We start from the raw sequence: 17,932 nt of genomic DNA, 5'->3' as shown, positions 1-17,932 counted from the left end.
CCAAGGTACACAAATATATATAAATACGTAGTCCTCAGTGGTCAGTAAATAATGCAGAGGGTGTCTTCAAAGTTATAGGAAAAAAATAAAAGGGGTTTCAATTCTTCTCTGTTTACTTGGAGCAGAGTTGGTTGAAATGAAATCACAGCAAAAGTAGAAAAGAATCATTAAAAGATCCTACAGCAAATCTGGTTTGCCCATTAATGCTCAACTGACCGTTTACAACTAAGGGCCGCATGACTAAAATTAAATACATGAAGTATTAAATGAATTACAGAACTGTAATATGTGTCTTTAGAAGATAGCAATAGATGCTATATATGAAAAAATAATACTAACATTCTACATTTCCACACATGAAAAGTCTGTTACAGGATCAGAATGGCAAGTCAAGCAAAGAATTAATGCTCCTTTGGCATTAAGACAGTTTTCCTGTGTGTTTTCATGACATCACCTTTAACCACACGGTCTCACGCAGATTTTTCCACCGAGCAGCTGTTTCAGTGCATATAGGGATGTACTGCATGGACAGCTATTCTTTGCTTATTCATCCTTGCTCAAAGAACAGTTTATTTACTGAACACTATCTAACAGCCTCAGAAACCAGAAAGACTCTCCACATGACTCTCCATGTTTCTACAGGTATCACACAGCTGCCGCAGACCCTGCCCTTGCAGGTGCCGTGCCAGTCCTTGCTTTCCTGCCCAAAAATGTTTGTTCACGCCCCTGGGACACTGGGCAGCTCCGTGATGAGCATCCCAGCCAGTCAGGGTGACACGGCTCCCAAAAGCCAAGGGCATACCCCACTACGGGATGGGCTGCGCTCTTCCAAAGGCTGACATGTTGATCAAATCCATCTGGATTCTCAGGAGTTTGGGAAAAACCTCCCCAGCAAAAGAATGGCCACCCTGCATCAGACTACCGCACGCTCTTCTTCTAAAAGGGCAAGAACGTTTCAAAACAGAAGGCCGTGAAAAGTTCCTACCCTAGGCAGAGAGCTGCGGTTTTCCCCCTCTAGCCTTAACAGTCTTCAGAAGAAAACAATTATCAGGGAAGCAATGATAAACTGGAAAAATTCAATGCAGGGCCTGAAGTTTGGCGGATGCGCAAGCTTTTTCATGAGACTGAAGAAGCAAAGTGCAGGTCTGGAAAAGTCCTTGTGTGCCTGAAAAGATCTATTCTTTTATGTTGATGGTTCGTATTTTGATTCTGGGTAAACTTGAAAAACACCAGCCCGAAGCAGCTTTCCAAAGAGCCAGTATCCATCCGTGCAGCTCCTCCACAGGGAACAGCTTTGCTCTTCACTCTCGACGGAGCTCCCCACTAAGGCACGAGGTCGGTATCCCCGCACGGCGGAGTGTCCCAGGCGGACTCGGAGATCCCACCCGTGGGATCCCTGCCAAGCCACCGGTCTGCAGCCACCGCTCCAAGGTCCAGCCCCACAGGCGCTCCGCAGGCAGTGGCGCGCCAAGAGCTGCTCCAGGACGGTCGTTTCACCCCTCTCTCTAGAGGAGCTTTCAGCGGTCAGCGCTGATCGCCGTCCGAAGGCAAACGGGCCAGCAGGGCACAGCCGAGGCGGCAAAGCGCCGCTCACAGAGTACATCGCTGCTCCACGGGCAGCTTGCCTGAGCTGGGGGCTGCCACGGGTTTCGGCGGCGGCCGTGTGTGGGATGGGAGCCTGACCAAGAGCTGCCCGCGGCTGTCAGCCAGCTGCCGCGCTGCAGCGGCAGCAGGAGCAGTACGGGTCCCTGCAGCAGCCTCTGTGCACTACGGGCTAACGGGAAAAATCAAGCTGCTTGTTAAAAAAATCCTGAAATGGCAACAAAGCTGCTACGAGAACGTGACTCAACGGGGCCAACAGGACACGCAGCATTGAGGTGCAACCTCCCTCCTCTCACGGGGAGTCTGAGGGCACAACCTGCTGGACCCAGCCCCAAGAAGGCCCACATGCAAGCAGTCTGCCCTTCTTTTCTGCAACAGGGAACACTAATTCTCTTTGGACTTTGAGGAGAAAAGAATCCAGCTCCCAAGATTTCTTTATTGTGCCCTATTGCTTTCATGCTGCTTCACAGAGTCCCTGCCTTCACTCATTGCCTCCTGCCGAATACCTGAGAGTACCATGACACCTCCTAAACATACACATCACCTGAAACATCCTCTGCTCACCCTGCTTCCAGTTTCACCTGTTCCAGCACAAATTACATCCTTCAGAGGGAGCCAAGAAGCCACAGGAGCTGAAAATGAAGCCCTGGCACCATCACACGCTGAAGGTTTTGCAAAGTCATAAAACTCCTTAATGCTTTGCATTTTAGTTGCTGAAAGTTTCCAGGTCCTCTACTATTGTGAGGATGAAGCACTCTCTATGATCAGTGTGAATTCAAATTTTTATGCATGTATTAATATAAATCTATAATTCCATATATATACACATATACATTTATGCATGCACACACACAAATTGTGTGTTAGGCACAAGGGCTGATTAATAGGTTTTGTACTCAATGCTAAAGTGCTTTTTCTGAACCCCAAAAAAGGAATCGGCCACGTTCTCTACTGTAAAGTAGCTGGAGAAAGAGGATGGACAGAAGCTAAGAGGTACCTTCTGTAGATGATTTAATATTCAGACTTATCAGTTCATTAGAAACATAATGATCACTCTTTTTTCCTCCTTGTAACTATGAACATTCCTCTTAAAGGGTACTGTATTTTAGGTAAGCATTTAATAAGAACAAACTCATTGTATTCTGTTAATCTTATATTTCTGTTAATACCAGTTACGGTTTTCATGCTGTTCACCCCATGCTGCCAAAGTCAGTGCATTTAGACTGATGGACTACAAAAATGCAAAGTATTTCAGAAAGGACACAACTTCTTTGGCTTTAAGGTTTCCTAGAGCTATTCTAAAGCTATAAATAAAACAGTGCCCTCATTGAATTGAAAGGGAAGGACATACTAGATATGGAAAAATGCTCAAAATAGGATGAAAAGGATGGGCAAAGGTATAGACTTCTCTGTGAAGAGTCACTAAGTAGGTCACTTTATAAAAGAGATGAGTTGGGGGAAACTTGACAGGTATCTACCAAATCCCGAGCGGGATGGAGAAGATGGATCAAGAGCAACTCATCATCTCCAGCACAAAAACAAGAGCTCCAAATAAACCTGGTATCAGAGAATTGTTTCTGGTAGCACGGTATGTTAATCCTACCTCTCAGTTTCTCCCGAAGTGACCTCATAACTTATTATAATGAGTTTAGTGTGACTAGTCAGAATCAAATCTAGCAGAAGTAATTAAGATTTATCTAATCTCAGGCTAATCTGACAACCAACACTGATGAGTTTTTTCCTGCTTTAGCCAAATTCACGGATGATATCCCAATTGCAGGAGCTGCACAGAGGAGATGCAAGTCCTGAGAAGTGCCAGTCTCCTGCCTCCTCACTCTTGCCCTAACTTCGTTGCCTGGGGTAAGGCAGTGCTGAGCAGGCAGAGGGGCTGGGGGCACGTCGGAGTGGAGAACAAAGATGACCACGGAAGAGTCTTTCTGCTGAGACACAATATTGAAAGCTGGAAAAAACCAACAAGAACCCAAAACGCCAAAACACCACTATATAAGGGAATAAAGAAACCTCAGGAGTATGTTAAAGTACCGTATTCTGCGTAAGGGATGTAGACCTCAACGTTTCTAAAGACAGCGATGGAGCAGAGCCAAACCCAGCGACAACCAATGTAATCCCATTTAGCAACATGTGCTTGGAATTTGCCACAAATTAAGCAGCCCTTTTGATTACTGCACAAAACATCCACCTCACAAGCAGGGCCATCACTCAACTGCATCGGAAACTATTTTCTTTGCTGTATTTCACACAGTGTCAGTTAAATTGAAGAAAAATGGAGGGGGGGAGGCGCAAATTATACAACTAGGTTTTATTTCTTTCATTTTTCCCCCCACCCCTCCTCATGGATAAAGACTGACTTTCTTAATGAATTTTATACAAGGAGCGCCATTCCAAAACTAAGATGTCTTGGACAAGGACTAAATATGGTGTCACACTTTGCATCACACCTATTTATGCTAAATCTGTCCACATAAAAATAGCAGCGATGATTAAAGGATGCCAACAGCCCTTGTGCCCTGACTGGCAGTTCCAGGATCTTAATTTTTAACTTGTTGAAGTTAACATATTGTTGCTATTATAAATGGAAATAATCACTCAGCAGCAGAGTGTTAATGACATCCCATTAAAAAGAGTGCCTTTCCCTGGCAGAATGAAGACACAGACACCGGTTAGCCTTGGAAAATGCACAGAAATACTTACTTTGAAGGAGTCTCTGTGCACAGATTTGAAAGCTGATGTGCTAGCAGAGGCAAGCACATCAGTGTTCATTTTTTAGCGTGGCCTCTTTCACAGATACTTCTGCAAGAATCCTGAAATGTGGCTTTACTAGGAAAAACCCCTCAGTACTTAGAAAAACACTGCAGCATCTGCAACCATGGAAGAACAAAGAAAGAAAACCGTATTTTATGGCTCTAAGAAAAATTCTTACAGATACATGCATATTAACCGAGGTTTGTTCTCAAATTTCATTAAGACCATTGTTCCCCAAAATGGCACATCAGGCACAAGTCCCTAGCAGGGTCCAAGTCTGTGACAGTCCATGAAGATCGCCTTTGTCCTGGAGATAGTTCCGAGTCAAATCCTCTGTTCTAGGTGACATTTATCAACCACAAACCAAGTCGTTATATTGACCATATCAATATGTGGCTAAAAATACAATAGGTCTGTTTTCTAGCATTTCTCACATAAACTGTTATTCTGTTACCTATTTGGTAAAAAATACTGTTGAAAAAAAAAAATTTTGTCTCAAAACTCCCATTGCTTGTTACCTTCAGAAAGGAAGAGATGGTTCTGCTTAACTGTCACATCCAGAAGCTACTAAAAATCATACAGACTTTCATGGCATTTTTTGATGCAATTTCTCAGTCACCTGTGTAAATAAGTAAGTTTTGCTCAGTTCTAGAACTTTCAAGAAAATCATTAAACCTTGGAATGTTATTAGTATCAATCATAACTAGATTTCTGTACTACAATGATTCATCTTCATAGAGTCATAGAATCTTTGGGTTGGAAGGGACCTCGAAAGGCCATCTAGTCCAACCCCCCTGCAGTGAGCAGGGACACCTTCAACCAGAGCAGGTTGCTCAGAGCCCCGTCCAGCCTGACCTGGGGTGTTTCCAGGGATGGGGCATCGACCACCTCTCTGGGCAACCTGAGCCAGGGGTTCACCACCCTCATTGTGAAAAATTTCTTCCTCATATCTAGTCTAAATCTGCCCTCTTTTAGTTTAAAGCCATTAACCCTTGTCCTATCACAACAGGCCCTGCTAAAAAGTCTGTCCCCTCGTTCTTATAAGCCCCCTTTAAGTCCTGGCTGGCTGCAGTAAGGTCTCCCCGGAGCCTTCTCTGCTCCAGGCTGAACCCCCCAGCTCTCCCAGCCTGGCCTCCCAGCAGAGCTGTTCCAGCCCTCGGAGCATTGCTGGGGCCTCCTCTGGCCCCGCTCCAGCAGGTCCATGTCTCTCCTGTGCCGAGGGCTCCAGAGCTGGACGCAGGACTCCAGGTGGGGTCAATGACATTGAGCTATTGGCCACTACCCTCTGGATGCAACCATCCAACCAATTCCTCGTCCACCCATCAAATCTGTATCTCTCCAATTTAGAGAGAGAAGGATGCTGTGGGGGACTGTGTTAAAGGCCTTACAGAAGTCCAGATAGACGACATCAGTAGCTCTTCCCTTGTCTACTGATGTGGTCAGTCCATCATAGAAGGCCACTAGGTTGGTCAGGCAGGACTTGCCCTTGGTGAAGCCATGCTGGCTGTCTTGAATCACCTCCCTGTCCCATGTGCCTCAGCATAGCTTCTAGGAGGATCTGCTCCATGATCTTCCCAGGCACAGAGGTGAGGCTGACGGGTTGGTAGTTCCCAGGGTCCTCCTTGCTACCTTTTGTAAAAATGGGTGGAATGTTTCCCTTTTTCCAGTCTCCAGGGACCTCACCTGACTGCCATATACATATCTTCCTGCTCATATACAGGATTACAACATTTTCTTAATTCATGAGACAACGAATGTATCTACAAATCAACAGCGGCATCTCTGCTATGCACAGACCCCAGAGGGGACGACCTGCTTCCACACAGGTGGCCCAGCACAGCTCCCTCGGCCACCAAAGGCAGGTACAACCCTGTGCCATGCATCAGGCATAAACATGTCCTTCCCACGGAGCAGGACATGGGATCTGGCAGACCCTCCAGTCCCTACAACACAAGTCACAGCAAGCGCCTGGTGGCGACTACAAGGTATCCTACAAGGACGCAGAAGTGCAGGACATTCTGCAAGACAAGCCTTTGAGGCAATAGTTTCTTATTTGTCACAGGACAAAGCCTGGGTGAAAAAAGGTACCCAAGGACCACCAAGAAAATGCAGGATGTGACCCTTCAGGTCAAGAAGTCCAAGAGGATCCTGGACCCCTTGTTCAGGCTGCACGTCCAGCTGCTTCCCAGCACCTGCCTGACCATCTCCTCTCCCCATGGATCCCTGTGGACTCCCGTGGATCCCCACTCCTCCATGCCGCCACACTAGGCCATCTCCTTCCCTTCTTGCCATGCGCCCATGCAGGAGGAGACCAACAGGCATAGCCCCGCAAAACAAGGGCGGTGATGAAAGCTCACGCGATGACATTGCTCACCCACAGATAACAGCATCCATGCTCATGTCATTACTCTTCCCTCTCTCCCGTGCACACTAGCTGGGTGCCCTTTACATCGGGTGACTGCTCTCCAGATTGGGTGACCACACAGGCTTCGCACCAAAACATCCGTACGGTGACGAGCCTCCAAACGCAGACAGCACCGTGCCACGCCGCTGAGCTACCATGGCAGGGCTCCTGCCAGCTCCAGCTGGAGCACGCCTGTCCTCCCCTCCAGCCTCAACCTCCAGCTTTCCCAGCAGCCAGAACGGACGAAGCCTCACACCTCCTCCTCCTCCTGCATATGGCCATGCGCATTACAAAGCCTTCCTGCTACAAACCAAAAGGATTTTGGGGGTGTTATGCCACTGGGCAGGAGTATCTAATGCAAAAATGAGCATTCCTCAATAAAATCCACTTCAGGGTAATGCCGCTCTTCCACCACCCTAAAGAACTCTTCACCCTTTATTTCATATGTTCATGAATTTGTAACCAGCCTCTCACCAATGTTCATGCAGAACATCACTGGTGCTCTGGTAACCCATGTATTTCACAAACCTCACTGCATAGCATGGCCAGATACCTTCTGGCACGCATCTGGAAAGCATGGCATATCGCTGTGCGATATGTCACGGTGCTGTGACACGCAGAAGTCTTAGCTTCTTCTGCAGTGCTTGGCTGCCTGTATGGCCGGGAGACCACACCTCTGCTGTCGAAATGGCTGAACACAAGGAGGAGCACGTAAACCCACAGCAAAGATGAAGAAGAGATGCACACGGCCAGCCAGAAATAGCACCCTTGCTGCTCTCAGGTACTTCTCTATTAGTTGGGCATCTACACATTGATCAGCTGTTGAAAACCATCAGCCATCTCTAGAAACAGTTTCTGAATGGTTTACAAGACAGAGCAGGTGACACCGCAAGGATACTTTTGCCAGGGAAAAAGAAAGACCATTTCATATTGCTGGTTCACAATCAATATCCAGCCTACAAAGCCCCAGGAAGATAAAACTGCGTTATTACTGCAGGAGAAAGCACTGATGGATTTAGGAAAAAATCCCTCACCATATAAGGGCTGTGAACATTTTCCCACTTAAGACAACGTGTGGGATCATATTCACAGACACAGAAATATGTTCTGTTCCCTGACACCCACAGTCCTAGAACACTGGGCTGAAGTGCTGGCAAGAATAAGAACCATTTGTTAAGTACAAAAAATGTCTCACATAATTAGAGAACTGCTGAAAGCTACCAATTTAGTACTCAAGCTTGAAAAATTAAGAATTTTTATTGTAACAACAGCTAACATTTCAGTATGCCTAGAGGTGGAAACGCCCAACACATGCACCCTACAGTTTGATCAGTGCCTCAAATACCTGAGGCAAAATTAAACGCAAGGTACAAAGAGATTTCGACACCACTCAGACAACACCTTTAGCAGACTTTATGCTAGTTACGAAGCGAAGCTGCCCACCAGGTGGAAGGAGGCCCCTTCCCGCTGGGGTGACGTGTTCCCCTGCCCAGCCTCCAGGCATCGCTCCGGAACCATCCCAAAGTGTCCCTCCAGCCTGTCAAACTGCCCTTTCGTCAAGAGAAATCAGGACCATAAACATCGCACGGCGGGTCTACCAGGGACAAAGAGCCTCTGCCCGAAAGACTCTTCAATGGTCAAACACCGAGAACAGCAACAGCGAAGACGGGAATGCGGGGTCGAAAACAGAACATACGGCATTTGAATGGAGTTTTTTTTAATATATTTGAGAATAAAGTGACCCAAGAGAAGCAGGCAGTGGGAGGGACTGGTAGGGTTTGAGCTGGAGACAGAGCTCCTGGCCCTGCCAGAGCAGCGGCTGCTGCCACCCCAGTCCCGGTGCACCGGGACCTACCAGCCACAGCTCCGCTCCTCGGCCACCAAAGGCACCAAGGCCTCCCCGCTGACAGCTCCCCTCATCTCCCCACAGCGCTTCCTCGGCCTCACGGCTCCGCTCCCACCAGGGCTTCTTCGCCTCCAGCCGCAACCAAGACCCAACACCTACTACAGATGAAACAATGCACGCGGCAGAAAGGAAAGGCGGCGCTGATGATGGCCTCTCACGTAACCCCTGGCACAACGCAAGCAAGGCGTAAATGCGTTACGACAGTGGGTTCCTCTCAGAGCAGCTCCTGGCATGCCCTCTTTCTCCTGGCACACCATCATCCCTCTTCCGCAATCTCCCTTAAGTCAACTGCAGTAAAAGTACAAAAAAAGACAACAACAAAGCAGTATTTTAAAATCAGCTGAAAAATAATCCAAGTCAACCAAAGCTTGAAATTCCGCTCGATTCTCCACTTTGGAGCAGCACTCCCCAGGGAATGGAGCACCAGCTACAAGAGTGGAGGTCAGTGCCCGCAGCCCGCCAATGCCTACCGCCAACGAGCAGACGGGCGTGCTCTGCTCTGCTACGCTGCTCACGATGTCACACAACATGAACTTCTGAGCTCACACAGACTTCTGATTATCAAAATGGTCTTTAAGTATGTATTTTATACCTGGAAGATTGCTCTATTGATTGCTCTATTTATAGTCCATGTCATATCTTCCAAGCATCAAACTTCAGTGATAAACTAAGCATCAAAGATTTCACAAGTATGTCTTTACATCCTAAGCACATCATTGACAAAACAGTAATGACTGACAATTTACGTGACATAAAGCCGAGTGTTTGTTTCCCATCCATGGGAACTTGCACAGCAAGCGCAGACCCACGGGCGTCCCACCAACTGCTTCACACATCTCGATTATTGGGTCTGAATAAATGGTATCGCTGTCCTTCACCCGCTCGAGGCAGATTCAGATTTTTTTCTGCCCACTCTCTCTTATGCTTTTAAAAGGTTAAACTTGTTCTCCTCAGATTTTCTTTGCACCAGCTCTCATTTTCTTTTCCCCAGAAAAATGTTGGGGAAAAAAGAAAAAAACAAAAACATTTTCCTCCAATAAGCTTAAACCCCTGTAGCTTTATATTCGCTCACTCCAAATAGGAGTGAATTAAAGGATGAAGAATGTTCTCCTTCTTGTAATAAAAAAGAGCAGCCTTCCTGAGCTTATGGCTTCCTTTCCTTCTTTATTAACCAGAACTTGATCCATTAACATCTCACTTGCTCCACCTCACCACGGCACCTCTCGAGCCGTACGGATTTTATGCTCTTTTACTTCCGTAATTCTGCACTCAGCCACAACACTGCCAGCGGCAGCTTCTCCTCGGGGCTGTCGGAGCTCTTACATGAAGTTGCACCCAGCCTAATTCACAGCTCCTTCCCCACGTTCTTCCTCCTGACCATTACATCTCTCCACCTTCGACTCTTCCACAGCTTCTAAGCAGGTCACACTAAAAGGTGTCTATCTGCCCAACAGTAAAACACCTGGGATTGCTCTGCCATCAACAAATTGCTGCAGTCCCAGAAAAAAAAAGACCTGACAAAAAGCTAACAGTTCTGCAGGACTTGTCCTAGGTTTTGATGCAATCTGCCATGCCGGCAAATTAAAGCCTACAGAAACCACGCTAAAATTAGAGCGAGCTGAGAAGAAAACCAAGGACACATGGTGGCTCTTACAAACCTTGAAATAGGGCTTAATACAACATTTAGGTGCTTGGTCTGTGCTCAGCTGAGATCTACAGAGATCATTATAAAGTAGCACTGACTATTCCTGGGACAGTTCTCTACACTGCACTTCACAGGACAAGCGGTGTGGGCTTTCAGACACTGAGCTAGAGGACCAGCAGATTTTCAAATGGATTCACACACCCTTATTTAAAGGCAAACATTTCCTCCTACACCCCCTGGTCACCAGCCCAAGCGGGGCCGCCCCGGGCCGGCTGCCCAGGACCCCAACAGGGGCTTCTGCCGGCTCCAGGGACGGAGCCACCGCTCACACGTCGCCCTCCAGCAGATCAGGGCAGGGGCTGTGTCAGTTGGGTGTCTTAGTAGGCTGACATTCCACATTCCTGAAGCACTGGGAAAGCTTCGCCGCACATCGGTGCCAGCATCTGCTGGCCACATTCAGATGTGGGTTTACGCCCCTTTTCTGGGTCTATGATGAAGTTGGGTGCTCTGCTGTACTTTGCACCACTGGCATCTCTGCTTTCAGACCAACACACACAGCCAAAGCTCTGCACAGATGCAAATACCTTGGGGGCTATTAATTCCTCGTTAGTCTGAAGTCTTGGGGCTTTGACATTGTCCTGAAATATTCTAGAGGGAACGGGCAACCTGCCTTTTAAAATGCCATTTTGTAAGCAACTACTCCTTTAACACATTTTTAATGAATGATGAAGAAGCATTTCTAAATTCCTGTGGGACCGAGGGGTGAAGAATTTGCTCACAGCCATGCACCGCTCCTCCTTTCAACAGACTCCCACACGGGCAGTGAGCACCGGTTGCGCCGTGCCCGAGCAGCCGGCCCCCGCCAGGCCCTCCGCAGCAAGCAGCGCGCGCGCGCTGCCGAAGCGCGGCTCCCTGCTCGTTCCGCTGCCCGTGCATGGCGGGCACTCAGCGGTGGCTGCCGCTACTTCAGCAACTGCGGAAATGACTTTAATGTAAAACCATTTCTTTAAGTATTTCATATTGTTTGTATAGCGGAAACACACAGAAAAGCTCCTCCTGTGCGAGATAATTTAAAAATATTAAAAATACTGTTTTTCCAAAGAAAAAGTTTTACACATCAAATACTGGTAAAGGTTAAAGTTCACACAGACATCAGGCTAACACGACACGTCAGGATATTTGATTGTAAGATCACTACATTAACACGGTTTTGAAATAAATTACAGTCATTAATACTGTTTGAAAAACAAAGAACCCTTCTTTCGCTGCGGTTGCATGGAAAGAAGAACACGCGACCTCCCCAGGAGGCCGACTCCCCTTCCTTCCCCGTACCTATGAACTGAAGCAACGTTCACGTTCTCGAAAAAGAGGTGACGTTTTCCAAGACGCACGATTTATTTATGTCGATTCTGAAACCAGCTGTTCCTATTTCTTTAACAAGTCTTGCTACTTCCAAAGAAGTGGCTGCACTGCGCGACGTGGAGGTTGCCATGGCAAGCCTATCCTCTGTCGGGGATCTGAGCCAGCAGATGCGTAACAGCAGAACCCACTGGATTAAGTCACTTCTCATGTCATGGAACGATGAGGAAAAGGCTTTTTATTTCCTCTGTCCCTGAGGATTATCATTACTCAGAACACCTGAGCTTAACCCCGAGAACGGCACGTGGCCGGAGTTCTTAGCTGAAAACCAGAGAGGCACAAAAGCAAAAGAAAGGGATTTCATCGGGGCGACAGGCACCCAGAAATACCCGGGAGACGGGCCATCTTTATCTCCCGAAAGCCAAGGAACTTCCCACCGTGCTTCCCCGGCCCAGCTTCGCAAGGGCAACGTGCAAAGCCGGCCACCCCCTGGCCGGGGAGGGGACATGGCCCCAGGGCTGCCCGAGCCTCGGGCGACCAGCCGCCCGCGCACGCTCGCCTCCTTCCGAGCGGCCGCGCTTCAGGAGCCGGCTCACTGTTAGCAGAGGGGCGACCGCGTCTGAGCCGCGCGGGACCGTGACAAGCCGTGGGTTCTGGCTTCCTCGCCTCGGCGGCGCCGTGCCCCTCGCCACGCCGGCCCGGGGCAGGTCCGGGAACCCGCCGGGGCCGCGCCGCAGGCGGGGAGCGACCGGGCGCGGGGGCCCGGCGGCGCCGAGCGGCGGTCCCGGCCCGAGGGCTGCGCTTCGCGGGGCCCCGCCGCTCTCCCGCCCGCTCCTTTGTCCTCGGCGGCGGCTCCGCGGCCGCGGACCCGAAGCCCAGCCCGGCCCGGCCGCGAGGATGCCCGGCGCCCCGTCACCCCGCGGGACCCCCCCCCCGCGCCCCCGGGCCGCGGCTCGGCGGTACTCACGGCGCAGGCGGGAGCGCGCGTCCATGCGCGGCCGAGCCGCGGTCCGGGGGCGCGGAGCCTGCGGGGGCGCCGCCGAGGGCTGCCCGCGCCCGCGGCTCGCCAGCCCCGCCGCGCAGAACCCGCCTCCGCGCGTGGGGCGGTGCCCAGACACAAAGGCGGCGGCGGCAGAGGGGCGGGTCTCGTTCCGCTGCGCGCCCGCGCTGCGCTCCGCGGCGGCGCAGGGGCGGAGCGGCGGGGCTCCGGGCGGGAGGGGGCGTGCCGCGGCCGCGCCCTCCCCGCGGAGCGGAGCGCGCAGGCGGTGCCGCCCGGCCCCGCCCCGACGGGGCGCCCCGCGGCCGGAGCATCCCGGGCGGGGCGGGGGGCGAGACGGAGAAGAGCCAGCGCGCCCGCCCCCCCGGCTGCCCCATAGAGCCGTCCCGCCCCCGGCCCCCTCCTCTCCGCGAGGCAGGAGCCATTTTCTTCACTTCGGATAAGTTGCGGGGGCCCGTGCCCCGCCAGACGGCGGGGGGCAGCGGGCAGGGGCTGGCGGCCCACCGGGACGGCGCTGGGGGATGGCCCAGCATCCCCCCGCGGGGCTGGGGCGCCTCGGCCGGCGTGGGCGATGGGGAGGACCTTGCAGGGGCATCCTGCCACGGGCGAGGGCCGCGCTCCCTGGCCAGGGACACCCAGCCGCTCCGGAGGGACGGGGCAGCGCCCGGTGCCGGGGCTGCGCCGCCCTCCGCCAGCCTGCCCGGGGGCGCTGCCCGGGGCCCGCCCGTTCCTGCGGTTTCTGCGGCCCCTCCGGGTGCGCCGCGGAGCCGGTGGTGCGGCTGCAGGTGGTGCGGCTGCAGGTTGCGCGTTTGCACCCGTTGCTGCCAAACGCACCAAAGCTCTCGGCAGCAGCCGGGCCCGTTTGCCGCCACCGGTGCAGAGCCGTGCGCCGGGGCTGCCGCTGCTGCGCGGGCCGTGGCGATGGCACCGATGCCCTCGGTGACAGGGTGGCTTTGCAGCCGGCCTCGCTCGCCCAGCTCCGCAGGGCCTGCCCGGCATCAGAGAGGGAGAGAGTTTAGCAGGGGCTGGAAGAGGCTCACAGGAGGGTTTATCCCCGCAGGGAGTTCTCCATCCCCGCTTCGCGTGGCGGATCCCTCGGTGCAGATAACCTGTCCCAGTCACGGATGGGGACGCCTGCTCGGGGACAGGCCAGCCCGGGCAGCTTCCGGACTCTCCCACTCTCACCGTCTCCAGAGTGGGAACTGAAATTTGGCCCAGAAGAGCTTTGCTCCACCAACGTTTTTGTACTGCTTGAAGTGGGTATTCACTAGTTTGATTTCAGCAGTGAAATGGGGAGGGGTCTTCACCGTTAGCATCTCCCCATCTGCCGCAGCTGGCCAGAGAGCACCCACGGCCCCTCGGCTTCTGGCGCGGCAGCAGCCTGAGTCCTGCCTCCAGCAGGGAGTGACCATGAAATAAAATATTCTGTCAGCAGAAATACGGCAAAGAAGAGGAGAAGCCTTTGCTCTTTTAAGCAGTTGCACATAAAACTGGTGCCAGCCGAATGCAGGAACGCATCAAGTGCTGTGCGCACCGGAGAAGGTAAACTGCAGTCTGCACCAGAGCGATGGGTACGGCAGGGACAGCTTCTGGGAGGCAGGTGATGGAAGTTTGTCTCCCAGGAGATCCACTGTAGATACAGGTTTTTTTATTATAATGGGAAGTTCTTCTCCCTTCCTGTATGTTCCTTACAAATGTCGCCAAGATTTTGCAGGGCAAAAAGACTTGCAACTGGAAAAACACTGGAGGCGTCTAGTCCTTACCTACAAAATACAGACAGATCTTCCTCCCCAGTAAAGACAAGTGTGGAGTGGGAGAAACACACGGCTGTGCCATGGGGCAGCTGCAGAAGGACAAGGGCAGGCGGGAACATTCTCCAGGGGGCAAAAATCCAAGGCGGAGCCTGGGAAGGGGGTGGCCAGGGCATGGTGTGGAAGGGAGGTTCAGCTCTGGGCTGGGTTTTGTTTCCTGCTCAATGTTACCAACATTCCCACCTGGGTCCCCAACCTGTCCCCTTTCAGATACCCTCCCTAAATTTAGCAGCATGTGTTGGAGATCTTCTTGCACCTCCTGTGCGTGTGGCCTTGGCAATGGTGGAATTAGAGTTTTCCGTTCTTCTGGCTTTGACCTTGTCTGTGACTAATCATTGAAACGGGCTACAGCGTTGCTTTTGTCGATGTAGAGGTGGGACCGCTCCGGGGAGATGCTGCAGAGGTGGCAGCAGCGTGGGACCCCGGGTGCGCAGTCAGAGGTGGGACCCAGCCCACCCCTCCAGCTCCCACGCAGAAGCCACGGGGCGTGCAGTGCCTGAGCAGCCTTTCTCGTGCCAGGCCAGGGCTGTGGCGTGGGACCTGCTTATCCCTCCCCACAGTGACATGGCCCAGAAGCAGCAGGTCAGCGACAGCTTCCAAATGCCAGCAGTGCCTGTAGCTCCAGCCATCCTGGCACCTTCCCCTATGTGCTCCTCAGAAAGAAAAAAAATGCAGAAACTTTCAAGTGGCTGGGGACACTGAAAAGTTTGTGGTGCGGTTTGCCCTGCGAGATGGTGGGAGTTGCTCTCCACACCTCCCGGCATGCCTGTCGCTCGCACTTCGAGCCACCGTGGGTAGCCGCATCCAAACAAGCAAGAGCCGATTTACTGTAGTCTTGTATTTTTGCAAAGCTTTGCTGCGTGCCAGCGGCCGCCACGCTGCCTGGTGCTGCCGGGGCGAAGTGGCCGTGTGAGCAGTGAAACCTCCTCCGGCATCGAGCAATGGCGAGTGAAGCAGCACCCGGTCAGGCTGGGCTACGGCATCCCTCTGCGGGAGACACGGCTGGGGGAGAGCAGCCCGACGCCGCTGGCCACCAGTCAGCGGTGTGTGTGGTTACTGCTCCTCTGCGTGGAGAACGCTGAGGCGGTTGAATATCATACAAAGACCGTCGGGGATCCTGAATCACTGAACTTAAGCGCCTGATTCCTTTAGTCTTAACACAAGTTTCATAGTGGTTTGACTTCCACTGACTCCAGTGGAGACATGAAAACCAAGACAAATAAAGAGCAGGCCAAAATACTCGCTTTCTGAAAAAAATGTGAATCCCAGGCATATCCCTAAATGCTGCTTAATGCAAAACTAAAGTTGATGTGTTGAACAAGTCCCTAGCCTTGGCTACACCATGTATACTTAAATGGCTTATCTCTGATACGCACATATAAATAACCCCCCTCCATACTGTTTCCTAGTCATTTGTAGACCCGGCTAAGGAAAGTTTCAAAATCATTAAATTCCTTCAGCAAGTTTTATAGGAAAGCGGGATGTGTTCCTTAAGGGGGTTCTGCAGGTTTGGGCTCACTAGTGTCTGTTGGAGTTACACTAGCTGGGAAGACGGCGTGGTAAATCAGAATCACAGAATCATTGGAAAAGACCTTTAAGTTCATCAAGTCCAACCATCAACGCAACCCCACCATGGCCACTAAACCATGTCCAGAAGTGCCACATCCACATGTTTTTTGAATACTTCCAGAGCACATCCTTAAGACTGATAACCCTGAAATAAAGTTGGGATTTTTTCTCATTTTTAAAAGTCCTGTAATATATAGAGAAGGAACAGTTATTAAGGACACAGGTCCTTATATTTACTAAATGGTGGTGCTACACAGGTTTAGAAAATTTTCCCTGTAGAAGTCACAATATATTTTTCTTCCTTCTGGTTGTACTAAGTCCTCTCAAGTGCTTTTTATATATATATATACACACTTTATATATTCCCAGACAAGGACAATCTCCATTTCTGGAGGCTTTAATTTTAAGATTGAGAAGAGCGCATGAGTCATGGGCTGTTGTGGTAGAGATGGATGCCGATTTTTAGGTCACCTTCTAAGTAGGCCACCGGCAGATGGTAACTAAAAGTCCAGTTGGGTGCTGCGAGGTGGTAATGGTGGTTCAGGCTGAGCTGTAAGGGACCTGTCAGTGTGGTGTCTGGCAATAAATGTCAATCGCTTTGGAAACAACGTGGACTATCAATAATGGACCTTATTCCTGGGAGTCTGGGGGGAAAAAGCGAAACTGGATGGGATGGGATGGGATGGGATGGAACAGGACGAGACAAGAGGAGAAGAGACAAGATGACATGAGTGCAAGCATCCCTGCCTGGGTCAAGAGTCAGCGCATCGCTGCCCTGCCACTGCCACCACCGCTGCCACCGCTGCTCCTGGCCTTCCCGTGAAAGGGAAGGCAGACGTGTGCGGCTGGGAGGCAGCAGGCGCTTGCCTGCTTTCTGGCATTTTGAAGAAAAAGGGTCTGAGGTGTCTGTCTGTGGAAAAAACTGGCAGGCAGAGTGATGGAGCTGTGATACGGGGGATAGTCAGAAGAAGGAGCAGGCCACAGGAACAGACTTCACCTGAACTATCCCTTGTGCTCTCCTGATTGTCGCGTGTAGACTACAGACTGTGTAGAGGTGTGAAAAAGTATGACTGAAAGGAAGAAAAAATCTTAATGGAAACCCAAAAAGCAGCCGACTACCAGACTCGATCCCAAGTTTGCTGTGCCCAGTGCAGCTCTTCCCTCTGAAGAGCAGGCTGTCACCAGGTACCACTCTCACTCTTATCTCCAGTATGCGGTTGGGTTTGAGCATTATCAATGAGATATTGCAAAAGCTCTTGCATCAGGAGGACACCAAGAACTGTGTCAACACTTTGCGAGCTTTCCGCCCTTGCAGTGAGCTCTACGGACGGGCTCATTTCCTGATGTTGCAATTTCAGATCATATTTTTTCAAAATGTTAATATTGCAGGCAACACACGGGGGCCGCTGGGACGTTCAGCGCTGGCCACAGGGGTCAGGACTGGTGTCAGAAATACCACTAATCCTCTTGCTTCCATTTTGTTTCCTCCGAACCGTGTACCTGTCTCCCAAGATCTGATGTTCAGGTGGTGCACAAAAGCCTTTGCTACTATTTAAATTCCACCCTGGAGAAGGCTGAGCTCTCTAGGTTGATCCGGCAGAAAGTATTTAAATGTCTGCTTCAAACCTAATTACAGCTGTCTCTCAAATCCATAATTTCATCTAAATTTGCCACAATTCATGCATGACTCTCCCTGTCAGAGCCGCCTGTATGAAGAGCAGATGAAGGTCACTCCTAACTCCGCTGCTAACGTGGGGAAATTAGAATTGCTTTGATGCAGAGGCCTCCCACTAGTATTTTCTGTCAGTGCTGGCAAAGTTGTTGGCTATTACATTTTTGCTGCACCTCTCATCAAAGCACACACACACGGCGCTTT

The sequence above is a fragment of the Phaethon aethereus genome (genome assembly GCF_964289735.1).
Source record: "Phaethon aethereus genome assembly, chromosome: 8".
In the NCBI taxonomy this organism is placed as follows: Eukaryota; Metazoa; Chordata; class Aves; order Phaethontiformes; family Phaethontidae; genus Phaethon; species Phaethon aethereus.
This window is presented reverse-complemented; position numbering follows the sequence as displayed.